Source organism: Argiope bruennichi, chromosome 5, assembly GCF_947563725.1.
Source record: "Argiope bruennichi chromosome 5, qqArgBrue1.1, whole genome shotgun sequence".
Classification (NCBI taxonomy): Eukaryota; Metazoa; Arthropoda; class Arachnida; order Araneae; family Araneidae; genus Argiope; species Argiope bruennichi.
In genome coordinates, this window is record NC_079155.1 from 79,623,181 (window position 1) to 79,636,545 (window position 13,365).

The following is a 13,365-nucleotide window of genomic DNA, read 5'->3' on the forward strand; positions in this document are numbered from 1 at the left end:
AGCACACGGACCGCACAGTCTTTGAAATCTGAAGAAAACAACAGTTTCATGCCATGCAAAACAAACAGTAAACTTTTCCGTTTCCTTGGTACTTTGAAAAATCCCGGTTTCAAAGCTTTAAATTGGATGTCATTACGATAGAAGAAAAAGTGTTTTTGCCCCAGGATGCGGAAGAAATAAAAGAGGCATAAAACTTTCGGGAGCTTGTTTTTGTTTGTGAGATATACTAAGCTTCCTGCGTTTCGTACTAACAGTACAGTGGGATGTTAGTGTCTTTTTCGAAGCACAGCTTAAACTGTTGAAGACATTTCTTTTTTGAAAAGGTAGAAAGTATCAGTTTTCTGTGAAATAATGATTAGAGAAGAACTTGTCAACAATTTTGTGCTTGGTTTGCTTTTTAGGCCACTGAAATAAGGAAAGCTTTTATACCAATACCTTTAGGTAAGCAGTAAATAGTACATGAAATATTAGTAATATTTTAAGATCAATTTTATGCACTTAAAAGTATTTGAAATGGTGGAAATAATCAGTTTTCAGATATACTGATCACTAGTCTATTGTTGAACAAAATTTTCGAAAAGACATTACATTTTTATATCTATTCTACTGAAAAAATTTCTGTAAAATGGTTTATGCTTCTTGTTCTAAGCTGTACCATCCAAAACTTTTAATAATTGCTAATATTTTGCAAGCTGAATTCAAAATAGCTCATGGAAAGATCTTTTACAGCTTAGTTGTACAGGAAAACATATTTTGAAGAAAGAATTACAAGGTTCAGTTCTTGGCGTTATAATGATTAAGTTGTTTGTCATCAGTATAAAGAAAACCTGTCCAGTGCGTATTTAGATAAACAAGGCAATGACTTATACTATTGGTTGTTTGTTTTCAAGATATATTTTCCAAATATTTAAAGTTCTGTCGTGATATTTTTATGCTGATTCTCAGTAAACGTGAATTTGAAACAGTTCAGTAAAGAAAGTAATAAGGGTTTTAAGATTTATTTATTTTTCGAAATACATTTAAAGTCATTAAAGTCATGTAAAGTCATTTTGAAAGAAAATATTTGTTTCTCAGAGAAATGAAACTTACTTCTATTTTTAAATTGTTTATACGAGATAATTTGACGATTGTAAAGTAATTGACAGTTATTTGAAATGATAAAATAAGTAGTTAAATACTATAAATTGAGTTTTTTAGTTTCCATATTTATTTCAAAATTTTAAAATTTCCATCTTGATATCTTTATCTCTTGATCAATCAATTTTTTTCACATGTAATTATAAATCAATATAACACTGCTAAATATATCTTTATACATATAAACTGTGTGGAATTTCACTAAATTATGCATTATTCGAATAGTTTAAACAATCATTAGGATTTCAACATTTGGTAAATAGTAAAGGATAAAAATATCCTTTACGTTTTTCTTGTTGTATGAATGCTTTAATTACTAATATGAAGTTGTACTACCTTTTACTATAATGATGGAATTGCAATTCTGTGATGAGCGTGTTCATTAATTTAATCATGAAATAATTAAACGTCATTCTCGAAAAAGGCTAGTAAACTTAGATCTCTCATGTGAGAGTTGTAATCTAGTTGATAACCAACGTTCCATTTCAGTCTGGAGATTAAGATCTGGAATCCCAGCAGACCATTCAATTTATGAAAGCCCAGGTTAGCCAACTAGTTTTACAAATCTCTCATTTCTTTGGAAATGGCATTGATGTTACAAGAATGTATAATGACACAAAGTTGACGGTGTTGTCATAAGAACGTATAATGCCCACAAAATTGACGACATAAAATTGTTAAAATAATAAATACTATTTCGATGTTTTCTCCACGGAAATATCTATAACTTATTAATGTACTTAATTAATGGCAGGAATATTAAATTAATTTCTAAACTTTATAAGAGTCAATACAAATTTCTGAAGATTTAAAAACCCTTCATCATTTAGGTTTTAATAGATAGCAACTAAAATCCGGATTACTGAAAGGCTAAGAAGGCTAAATATTAAAGGTATTAAGCTGGAACTTTAACACTAGTTGCCTTATATATAATTTGAAAGCTTCAAAATTGCAAAATCAAAAAATATGCTAAATTTAACATAATTTTTGAAAAATTATTTATTGCTCTATTTATTTTATTCCATTATACAAAGCATTCGTAATCAAAGAAAAAAAAAAGGAAATTTCTAGATTATTAGAATGTTTCATAGCTTCCTGATATAAATATTATGTAAGTCATTTTCAAATTTCTAATTCTTTTCATTTCCTTTAAACATAAAGAAATGCAAATCATCTTCTCGTACATCCACTTCTAACTGGTTGCTTAAATACCTCAACATCGGAAAAATCATGTGTAAAATATAGGTTCAAGTACATTTTATATGTAGGGAATGTTAAAAGTTTGTTTTTCTTATCTAGAAAGATTGAAAATAAAAAAGGGCATGGAACAGAAAATGTTTGAATACTTTTGATTCAAACTATATTAAAGTAAATCGCATTATTATATAAATGGTGTTTTGTTAAATAATTCAGCTATTAATTTTTATTACCATATAAACAGAATAATATTAAATAAACTATAATTGGAAAATATAGTGGTAATAATTATAAATTAGTGTTCTTTTGCCATGTTTATGTTATGCAAATTTTAAAAAATTAGAATCACTGAGAAAAATTCCGAAATGCTTGCTTGGTTTTAATTAATTAGAATTCGAGCAAATATTTCAAAAGTATATCTTATAAGTGCCTATTTTCACCAATCAAATTATATATATGCCAAATTTGGTTGCTTTAGGTCAAATGTTTTGCATTGTAGAGGACCAAATTTCATCATATGGAAGTAAAAAATTCCTTTATTACTAAGAAAAATTTATTTTCGTTGTTAATTTTTCTATTTAAATATGTTTATAAAAGATTTATGATCATTGTTTATTAGTATGAATACATTTCTTTATACTTTTTTGTAATTTATTCTGCAGTACCAGTTTTGTAAGAACAATATTTAGTAAATATAGGAAGATACATAAGGGTATTTATTAAAAAAACAAATATCTCTGCTCATATCTGAAAATTCCAACTAATAATTTCTCATTTATGTATCATCCCGATTAATGCAAAATATCCAAGAACAACATTATGATAATGTTATAATATTATACAGAATTTGTACAGCATACAGTATTTCAGGAATGTCTTACAGAATCTTATGCTAAGATAAATGCCATTAAATCAGAATACAAACCATGACCTCATTATGAAAAAAAATAATTTAAAATCTTTATCACATAAAACAATTACTGTAGATACTTTATCATTTCCTGAGCCAGTCTCGTGGAAGTGATGATAGGTTTTTTTACTGATTGTACAAGTAAATTCAGTCATATAATCTAACTCACAGATGATACAAATTAGTGGAATAACGATTATGATATCTATTCCGACAGGCTATAACATTTTTGTAATTCCCAATGTTTAACTAAAGAAGTAGAGGAATTTCCATAAAAGACTTGCGCTTTAAAATGAGAAATCAAAGTAAGTAACTATTAATGCTATCAAAGTAACACAGATTGCGATGAATATAAAATTCTGGATAATTTCGGTATAAAAATTTGCTGAGAGGAGAATTTGCATAATCGACGTTCTCCTTCAAGTAGCTCAATTTAAACGACGGTTAATGGAAGTTTAATGTGTAATAACATTAGATACATTATACCTCCCTAAATTATATAACACAAAATTTCACGATATGAGTAATGATAATAAAAAAATAGATAAAAACTCAAACAATCTTTCATCTTACTTAAATCCTCAATCAAGTATTACTAAGTAGCATAGCAAACATGTTATTTAAATTTCGTTTGATACTTGCATTTTCTAAATGAACTTGTATTTTTTAACAGGTACAAATTAAATATCTTTCAAGATATTAAATTTGAAGGAAATGATATTTAACAGTTTTTAAAAAGTACACAAGATCTTCATTAAAAATGTCAGCCTAGAATTTAAATCCAGAGTTATGACAGGTATAATTCTAAAAATCAAATTCGACTCATTCTCAGAAGTTCCAGGATGAAATTACCGAAAGCTGTCACCATTTTTCATAACTAGATGGCGCTTTAGGCAATGTGGCATCAAACGACGAAATTCGGTGATAACTTCATATTCTCGACAGCGGTATGAAAAACTATGAGTTCTTATAAACTAAAAGATTGCACTTCCTAAGATTCTCTCAATTTATTATGAAGATTTCAGTTATTCATGCTTGAGGCACTTTAGACACATGGATGAGAAGCTATTCATATCATGGTTCGTTCTCACTCTCCTGCTAGGTACAAAAAAGCTGTGGAACCAACTAGCCCTTAACATTAATGAAATGTGAATTCTACGGGAGGGGTTGTATCGTGGCCGGTGATAGTCCTTAGGATTCAACTTTGATTTCCGCCAATGCTGTCGTGTTGTCAAATTTTTCCATGGGAATTCGAGAAAGTCGCAGTAGCTATCTAAAGTTATCAAATTATGAGGTGAAACTTAATGTAATCCTTAAATAAAAGTGAAATAAATGTATTACTTATTAATAATTTAATATCCAAGAGGGCTTGATTTCTGGTAACCAAAGATGACTGTTTAAACATGTTTACAAAACTCTCTAGTATAAAATAGAAACTTTGGAATTCAAACTTAATTTTCTTTCCATCAGCTGAAGTAACAGAGCTCATAATAATAATTTTTAAAAAATCATTTGCTTATCTTAATCTATTTAATTCATAATAGGCCTAATGTAAACCATACTGTTAAACAAGAAAAGTAATGTACATGCATACGTGGTTTTCCATAAGAATAAAAGGATATTTTCATATAATAATCGTTCTTCATAATAACAACTTGTTTCTATATTACTTAATCTAATATGATTAATGAAATTCGAAAGCAAAATTTTTATAAAAAAATAATATAACTTGTGAAATTGACTTTTTTTTAAATCCTGTCGTTCAACAACATACTAAAAAACAACAACATGCTGAAGGACACATGGCCACTAGTGAGACTGGATTTCGATTCTTGAAAAATATAAAAACTCTGAAACCCGAACTTTTTAATACATTTGGATTTAAAAAATTAACATTTAAAACTTTTATTAGGGAACCTTTAAATAATACTTGTAAAAGAGAAAAGTTTCGTTTTCTCTTTTATTGTTAAAATACTCTCTTTCTTTGCAGTTATAGAAAACATAATAGATCTCTTTTATTTAAGAACTTCCTTTATCAGAGCTCTTGAAACAATTATTAACCAGCCTCGAAATAAAGCTCTGAAATCCCACTACATTTTTAAAAGACGAAAGAGTCCCTGTTTCTTCAGACAAGACACGGGAAAAGGAAAGTTATTGCTGGTAAAAGATTCTTTCAAATCTTTTCTAGCAGAGTAAAAGAAAGCGACGCGAAATAAGAGTTTGAAAAATAGAGGAGAGATCGAGGTGAAGCGAATCAAACTTAATCATGGAACCGGAAAAAACCTTCCAGGAAAACTATGGTTTTTACGTTGGTCTCGATGGACTCCGCTTTTCATGTTTCATGAGCTTATTCTTCCCAACAACAGCCTTTTCAGTGCTGGGAAAAACGGGACAAGTCATGACACTTCCATTTCAAATGTCAGATTTGAGTTTCGCGCTTCAATTCGTAATGAAATTTATAGGAAAAGATGTCCCCTTGTGTATTTTTAAACGCTTTTATTCAGCTTCGCATGTTTTGTAAGGATAGAAGTTTATATAAAAAAAATTCATTCACTTTTTTTCGAAAAAAATTCTGAAATTTTGAACAGTTATTAGAACTCGAAATCAGTAAAACATCTTAATAATTTTAAAATTTATATATTAATGCGGATAAAAATTGTTTTGTTAAAGATGGTACTATCTAGAATTCAATAACATAGCTATAAAATTTTAGATTCCACAAAATCTATAACCATTAACCATGAAAGTTATTAAAGACTAAAAAAATTAAAATAATTCAGATACAATTGTTGCAAATACAATTTTATTAGTGTTACAAAAGTTGGGTTTTTTTTTTTTTTTTTTTGTCAGAAATCTAGATTTATTACAAAGAAATTCAGGCACAACGTAATCATAAAGAAATTGTATGATATTCAATGAAATTTAAAATATATTGTAAATGTGATTAAATTCAATTTACAGAGAATATTTCATACAGACTCTCATGATTTTACATTCTTGATATCACATCCATATTTCTGGCAAAAAAAATTTGCTTTACAAGAAGAAATTAAGAATGTGATGAAATTATAACAAATAAAAAGTATTCTTAATATAAGAATATTGCTAAAGTGAACTAAAATGTTTTTATTCTATTATATAAATTTATAAACACATACCTCATATTAGAATATTAATATGAGGTAATTTCAATCAGAATGAAATTTAGATTATCGTTTAGAATACGTATGCAAATTTAGGAAGAGACTGCGTATTCGAGATTGTCGGTTTGCCTACAATCATGAAGGGTCAACATCACTGCTTTTGATTCCCAGATAAAACAATAATGAAAATTATAAGATAAAAAGTAAATATAAATTATAAAAATAAAAAGAAAAAATAATAAACATAAAAATGGTGTTTTTCAGAGTATGAAGGAAAAAAAATAATTTTTTTCAAAAACTTTGAAATTCGAAACAAAAATTGTTGAATATTGAAGCGCAGAACAATAGAAAACGGTAAGAAGCTTTCACTGAGCATCAGAAAAAACAAACAAAAAAATATCTCAAGCCTTCATTACATGAACATTTAACTACTTTATGTTTCATGTTTACTTAAAAATTTTACATCTGCGCCTCATATTTTTGCAATTCTTATAATGATCAGCTGATTTTCAGGATATTTTAGTATAAAGTAAAGAATGCGTGCTTTTAAATTCTTACTTATTATTATATCAAATGTATTTGAATTGCAACTTATATTTTGGCATTAATTTAAGTTAAATTAACTATTAAAAATTTAAGAGATTATGAAAAATAAAATTTTTAAATAGCTTTATCTTAAATTTTACGTGAAAGATATCGTACAATATCTAATAGGAATCTGTACGCTAAAGTCCCTTTAAAATAAGCAATCACTGGGCTAGAGAAATATATATAATTGATCTACATTTTTTCAAAGTAGCACAATTAGTTGTTTCAATAAATTAATATTAAGACATAATAATCTTGGCATGCATATATTGCACAATACTATGCACAATATTGTATAATATTGTTGAATATTCAATAATGTATTATCGCACAATATTGTGTAATATTGTTGAATATTCAAATTGTATTATCGCACAATATTGTATACTATTGTTGAATATTCAATAATGCATTATTTTACAATATTGTATAATATTGTTGAAAATTCAGTAATGCATTATCGTACAATATTGTATAATAATGTTGAATATATAAGGCACTATCGTACAATATATGCATATATATATGTTACGGCCAAAGCCCGAAATACGGCCAGTTCGCGAATTGGCCGGCCAATTCGTGAACTGGCCAAGAGGTTTGGCCAAAGTCCGAAATACTTGCAATTAATGTTGTATTTTCTACTTTGGCTGGCCATTTCGCCAAGTGGCCGGGCATCCTTGGCCAAAGCCCGATGTGATAATCTATACTTAAAAATACAGCTCAGTGTATGTGTGTGTGTGTGTGTGTGTGTGTGTTGGCGCTCTACAGTCCAAACCGTTTGACAAACAGTTATCAAATTTGGCATATATATACCTTGGAATTCGGAAATGTGCACCCTGGAGCGATTTTTTAAAATTTTTAATTAGAATTTTAATTAAAAGTTAAGCGTAATTTCGGCGTTTAATTGCTATAACCAGAAAATATTACAGCACAAAATCGATTTTTGCATCAAATTAAAGCTTTTTTAATTAAAGCTTAAAATTTAATTTATAAATTATGCTTAGATTAAATTATGCTAAAATTTAATCTGCATGAGCACGTCAAATTAAAAAAAAAATCTTTTATCAACGTGTTGCCATCACATTGATAGAAGTTTAAATTAAAAAATAAATCAACTATTATTGCAAATTTAATAAACAAAATTGTAATTTTCTGCAGGTGTCTGTATAAAATGAAAAAAAAATGAAATAAGATATTTTCTGAAAAGTAAAAGGAGGAAAAGTTTTCTATGAGCTTTGACAATACTTATATTATTAATTCAATAAAACAATTTAATTTAAGGCAAACATAGTTTAATATACTTAGGATAATCATTCTAATCAGCTACCAGCAGCTAATTTCGGGCATACATTTGCTAACAAAATGGTCTAAATTAACTAAATAATTATATTTAATATAACTTTAGTCAATAAATGCTCCGATGAATCAGGAATTTTAAATTTTTACATAGGTCCTCTATCCTTTGAATCATATTTAACAAAATATTCTTGAGACACCAATATTTTTAATAAAAATTGTTGAACTCCAACCAACTAAATCAATTACTAAAACTGACTTATTAATGAAATTTCAATATCACACTTCTATAAATAAAAACTGGCGATTTTAGACCACTTTACCGATTGTCTCAATAAAGATACGCTAATCCTCTGCAGGGTTTCTAGACAGTGATTGGCCTGTGATTATAAAAATGATGCATAAAAACTTCATAAATCGGTCAGATTTCACTGCTGAACGACTCTGATTTCAGTTTTCATATTTAAAAAAAAGACATGGTTAGCTTTAATATAAAAAGCTTTTATATTGATTGCAGTTTAACATTTCCACTTTAGTTTAAAGTAGAAATTTTATGGACACTGACAGAACATTAGGGAAAGTAGTACAATGAAACAGAACTGTTTAAGGCCTACATAAAAGTACGACTGAATCATATAACTACCAAAATATGAAGCTCAAAAATATTTTGCAGAAAAAGCTACTAAGAGAGCAATTTACATTAATTGAAAATTTTAGCGATCATTAATACTGGTGAACCGGCTGGTCGCCAAAGGCGACTAGTGGTAAATATAATGACATTCATGTATAAAATATAAATAAGGATATGTTGTAGGAGAAATTCGACAGATGGCGCCAACAAAAAAGTCTTTAACTGATATTAATAACAAAACTATATGTCCTTCATATTTGTTTTAATTAGCCCTTATTTTTGTTATTTGCCTTTGCAAAAAATTCAATATTTTTTGAAGCGACATTTCGGGAGACAATGGGATCTGGGATCTTTAACATTAGGTCCATGGAGCAGAAAAAGACTAACGATCACCCTAAAGGTAATTGAAAACTGAATACTCAATTTGCCTTTGTATTCATACATGATACGCAACGCCTTTGCTCAAGATATAATTATTTCATTTTGAAGGGTGCAAATCTAATCTTCACGCTATCACGTTGTTAAAGTATACACGTTCACTGAATAATTTCTATTATGGCTTTAATATGAGAACAGAATAACACGAGATCATATTTTTATATATTACAAGCTTATTTTTAACTCAGACGTGTCACTTATATTTGAATCGTTTCTGAAACAGTTGCACTTAAAAAAAAATAGTACACAGAAGTACTCATTTTTAAATACTTCATTTTTAACAGGGTGTAAATCAATGTGCTCTTGATTCCTTTCTTTCTACTTTGGCCGATCGTTCCCAGCCATTTCGCGAATTGGCCGGCCAAAGCCCGAAATCAAGAAAAGATCGGACATTGGCCGGTAAGTTTACAGCAACGTTGGCCAGATCGCGAATTGGCCGGCCAATTCGCGATCTGGCCGATTTCGGGCTTTGGCCGTAACATATATAATATACAATAATATTCAATATTAGAATATTATGAGAATATTAAACTTAAAAAAAATTAATTTTTTTCTCTCTATTTTAATAAAGAAAGAGCTTTTCATCTTTTCTTCACAAAAATAAATAAATTATTAAACAGTTCTTTCGCCAATTTAATTCCTGAATCTTCCAAAATGTTTTTAAAAATTATTTCACTCATTTATTTGAATAATTTTCTTCCTAACTTGCATCTCCTTTTTATTGATGAATTCGTATCTGAAAATGCCACCAATATTTCTTTAGCGTCCTTTTATTTGGCATTAAGGTGTGAATCTAATGCATAATGCAATATTCTATTTTCTGTAGACAACGAGCGAGTTTTCTGTGGTGGAAAATATTCGCTAAGATATGCCAGTCCACGCATTTTCTAAGGAAAAAGTGGAAAGAAAAGAATTTTGGATTTGCTATTTTTAGTCTAATACTATTGTTTGCTTAATTTTTTTTGTTATTGCAAAACTTTTATCATTGCCAACAGTATTTCTTTAAAATTATTCCGAATCTTCAAGAATAATTTTCACTGCATTATTTATTCGATTTTTTGCAAAATAATTAACAAATATTTTTCCATAAATTTCTGGTATTAAATAAGATGTTTGAAATTAATTATTTTCTTAGAAAAGGTTTAATATAAATTCATTTATAATTATATTTAATTCATATTCATTTTATATTAATGATTATTGAAGTATATTTAACGTCATTACAATTATTGTCTGCTTTGTGTAAATTATGTTGTAGAAGATAATAATTCATTTTGAATGAAATATTTAAAGTTAGCTTTTAACAAACATAGCATCACGATAACTATTTTAGTTTATCTACAATTATATAAAGTGAACAACTAATTAAATATTTTTTATACTTTAAAATCATAATATTTCATTAAAAATCCTAAATTTTTCAGCTCATTATTCGATTATTTTTATTAAATTATTTGAAATGAAACTTACTACTCAAAACTTTTTTTATGATTCTGATAATTATCTTTGAATTTCATGAAACTTATTACCTTCTTGAATTATTTTTCTTATATTCATAATCAATAAAATTTGAAGGTTAATAACTAAAAAAATATGCTAAATAAAAACAGTGTTTTGTTAAATTTCAATTACTTTTTCATTACATTCTACTTTTTAGTTTTTAATTTCTTTCAATATTAATTATGTTGCGGAATACTGAAATTAATGTTTACTGATAAATTCTACCAGATGGCGCCAAGAGTATAGATGATTTAATATAATTATTTGATTTAATAAAAGTATGAAAACAATGTTTGTTTTCAAAAATACACAAAAACTAATTTTTATTATTGAGAAATGAGATGTTTTTATCGACATGAAGCAATTCAAGTTAAATATCAATTTATGAAAGCCTATTTTAAAGCACTCAATTTAACAGAATACAATTTCCTAATTTAATAGACAGTTTATGCTTTTATATCCCACAGTTTATAAAAATATATCCTAATTTATATTGACTTTACTAAAATATTTAAAAACACAACTCACGGCTTAAAACATTTATAGAATTCTCATTTATACGTTGACTTCATGAAATATTGATTTTATTAGCACCTTGAATGCTACCAAAATATTAAATAATTTGATTTAATTTCATTTTTCATTGATTTTTTTTTCGAATATTTCTTTAGAACATTGGTAGAAATTAAAATACATTAAAGACTCTTCTAACTCTTCTAACTTTTTATGATTAAGTTTCTACAATTTTTAAATGGTTATTCATTGAAAGAACAGAGGGTGTTTAGATTGACTCTTAGTATATCTTTAAGAAATTGCTGTTTACATGTTTGTGCCATGTTAATGCCTTTTTATATCTGCATTTTATTTAAATTATTGTGATTCATTTATATGAAAGTGATTAATAAACTTAAATGTGATGAAGCTTATATATAAAAATATAAATAACATATTTTCGCTGATAATAAGTAAATATTATTATACATTTTAATAATTTAGCTGTAAAAAGCAATTGAATTCGTAAATAGGAAGGTTGTGTCATATACTCGTGAAAAATATATAGAATAGAATTATTAGAATTATGCTTGTGAATAAAATAAAATAATGTTTAAACAAAGAAAATTTGAAACATTTAAATTTTTTTACGAAAGAAATCTGGAATGCCGGTGAGTAAAGGTTTAAAAATTCAACTTTTTTTTCTGGCATAAGCAATAAAAAATGTTTAACCACCGAAATTTAGATCACAAGCGCTTTTAGTTTTCAATTAACCATACGTACCCCGAATGTTTTAAATGCTAAATTATTTTGACATTAATTAGTAACCTTTGTTTCAAAATATATAGAAAATTGAATCAAGACAACAAAATTTTTAGCAAGTTTATTGGACCAGATTAGCTATTAAATCTGCCAGTTAAATACTATTAAATCAGGTTTCAAATGCTAATGCTTTAAAAAAATTTTTGTACAATTTTAAATAATGTATGATAGGGATTTAATAACGCACGATCCTCTGTTTATATATAAAATTTAACATACAAATTTGCATTTAAAAATAATACTTTAAGATCGCTACCAGATTAGAAGTAAGTAATAGATATCTAAATACAGATAATTAGTTAAAAATCTTTGCAATGATAAATTATTTAAAATCTTGCAATTCTTAAAGTATTATATAAACAAAAGAATAAAATTCTATGGACACTAACTGAAATTCGAGAATCTATATAATTGGAATTCGTTTTAAAACTATAAAAGACATTTAAATATTCAGGAACGTATGATAAATGTTATTTTTAATATACATGAAATATTATCCTTACAGGATAAACATTCCCTCTATTTATTTACAGTAATAAGAAACTTTGTTTCGTCGACAATGGACGATGTGATATTATTTCTTCTTGATATGACTATCGATCTAAACCACTGTGCACTATCCTTTGCCTTATGAAAACGAAACTATCTGCGGAAGCAGAAATAAGGAAATAATCTTCCCACATTCCCACTGTAGATCCTAATCTGCTAAGACAACGATGCAACTTCTGCTCTAACTATTCCCCAGGGACATTCGATGCAGCCCGTTCAACATTATTCTCAGAAAATAGCCGAGCATTATATGGAGTGACTGCTCCTAACTGGAAGTTCTGCCGTCACCGATTTTATTAGTTATCTATGAGTAATAAGGCTATATATTTCTATATTTATGGAAAAATGTGATGGATTTTCGGTGATAAATGAATATCATATTATGCGAAAAAGGCATTCTAACTAATTTTTATAAAAATTTCAAGAGAAAAGATTTTTTTTTACGTAAAAAGTACTTATTTTCTTGTATTTAAAAAAATAAACATATTTTGGTGGGATTAGTTTCAAATACATCTAAAATTAACAAATATTTTTATTTATTATTCAAATCTGTAAACTATGTAAAGATTGTTTGTAGGGGAAAAGAAGAGGATTTTTTTTCTTTGAAAGTGGGATATGATGAAGAAATTTTTCTTTATGTTATTAATTTGTAACAATTTAAC

At 27.2% G+C, this 13,365-nt stretch overlaps 1 protein-coding gene across 5 annotated transcripts in view; it reads left to right on the plus strand.

The window, feature by feature from the left end:
• The window catches only part of LOC129969347 (glutamate receptor ionotropic, kainate 2-like), a 417,754-nt gene that overhangs the window by 263,536 nt on the left and 140,853 nt on the right, over positions 1-13,365 (plus strand). The gene's annotated exons all lie outside the window — the stretch shown is intronic.